Source organism: Cyclopterus lumpus, chromosome 15, assembly GCF_009769545.1.
Source record: "Cyclopterus lumpus isolate fCycLum1 chromosome 15, fCycLum1.pri, whole genome shotgun sequence".
In the NCBI taxonomy this organism is placed as follows: domain Eukaryota; kingdom Metazoa; phylum Chordata; class Actinopteri; order Perciformes; family Cyclopteridae; genus Cyclopterus; species Cyclopterus lumpus.
Genome location: NC_046980.1, coordinates 1,222,501 through 1,224,289, shown reverse-complemented (window position 1 = coordinate 1,224,289; position 1,789 = coordinate 1,222,501). Strand labels below are relative to the sequence as shown.

General features: G+C 48.7%; 1 protein-coding gene across 1 annotated transcript in view; it reads right to left on the bottom strand.

The window, feature by feature from the left end:
• Nucleotides 1-1,375: 1,375 nt before the first annotated feature.
• Nucleotides 1,376-1,789, bottom strand: part of LOC117743789 (deubiquitinase DESI2) — a 10,387-nt gene continuing 9,973 nt past the window's right edge. The window contains exon 5 of the mRNA XM_034551637.1: nucleotides 1,376-1,789. This exon is cut by the window's right edge and continues 886 nt beyond it. The gene's annotated coding sequence lies outside the window, so the exon portion shown is untranslated.

The window sequence follows — 1,789 nt, the reverse complement described above, 5'->3', positions numbered from 1 at the left end:
TCTGGTCCTCCTCTGGCTCTCCTCTGGTCCTCCTCTGGCTCTCCTCTGGTCCTCCTCTGGCTCCTCCTCTGGCTCTCCTCTGGTCCTCCTCTGGTCCTCCTCTGGCTCCTCCTCTGGCTCTCCTCTGGTCCTCCTCTGGCTCCTCCTCTGGCTCTCCTCTGGTCCTCCTCTGGTCCTCCTCTGGCTCCTCCTCTGGTCCTCCTCTGGTCCTCCTCTGGGTGGAGATGGTCTGGAGCTTTTAGGTCCACCCTCCTCCTCGTTCCATCCTTTCATCAGTGATGTTTTCTATGTGTTCACCCTCATTCTCCATTATCGTTTCCCTTCTTTCTGCTTCCTCTCCACATGTCAGTCGCTTTACAAATGTCACCTTTTAAGGATCTGCTTTAATAACGGTTGTAATATTGTGAATATCATTTCATTAAAAGCAGTCGTGTAACTTCATATATTATAATTATTATATATGTTGTTTCTGACTCCCCGTACGGAACACCAGGTGTTTTCACATCCAATCATATCCATCATGCTTCTTCTTCTACGGTTTGCAGCATTGTAGTGACCGTACAAGGTACTGACTGTACTTCTGGAGATGGAGTTCAACGATCAAGCAGCAGAGACGTGATGGTTGAACTGGTCTCTGTCCTGGTCCCAGTAAAGAGTCTGGAACCAGGAATAAAAAGGTCTGCCGGTTCCATCGTGTTTGATGCTGAGAGCTGGAAGGAAAGAGGAGCAGGAACACTAATGAAGTCCAGTCACGGCTTGTGTACTTTTCTTTAATAACTGTACAGGTACAAACCCCCCCCCCCCCCCCCATTTACCCCCCCTGTAGAACAAGTCTTTGTGGAGCTGTATGAGGGGGCGGGACCGTAGAAGCACTGCAGCTGCTGGTTGAGTGACAGGTCGGTCCTTTAAAAACAACCCACGTGAAGGTTTGAGGGGAAAGCTCCAGCAGCAGTGCAGAAACCCGCCAGCAGAGGGCGCCAGCAGCGTGTCGGTGCATTCAAATTAATAATAATAATAATAATAATAATAATAAGTCTCCTGGAGCCTTGTGAGACTTCAGTCTGCTTCAACTCTTTCTGTCTCCTTCGTTTGGTAGAAAACTAAATCCTGAAAACAATTTGTTCTTATTTTTAAATGTATTTACCAGAAGTTAAAGTCCACACACACACACACACACACACACACACACACACACACACACACACACACACACACACACACACACACACACACACACACACACACACACACACACACACACACACACACACACACACACACACACACACACACACACACACACACACACACACACACACACCTTTGCTCAAAGGCACCTCGGTGGTTGCTACTGAGAAGAAGAAGTCGCTTTCTCCTGGTAACAAAAGGCTCCTTTAATTTAAACATATAAATGAATAAATAACAACTTTTCAAGGTTCCGTCCGGTCGATACAGATCGGACCTTTAAAAGATGACGTGAGCTGAACCGAGCTGTGGTTCCTCCAACTGGCTCTGGATCAGTTTGAGTCTGAGAGGCGTTTCAGATTAAAGGCTGAAACCGACGACCGAGATTCAAACTCCACGTGAACCCCAAGACGACCGGTTCCCTGTTGGAGAAAAGTCACACATAATAAATCGGTATTTTCCGTGTGAACATCTGACGACTCGAGTTGAATCCGGCTGTTGGAAGGTCGGACCCCTCCCCCCCTCCCCCCCCTCCCCCAACCGGACGGGGGAGTAGCACCATCCAGCGAGTAGCCGCTGGAAACATCTGGACGTGGCTGGTGGA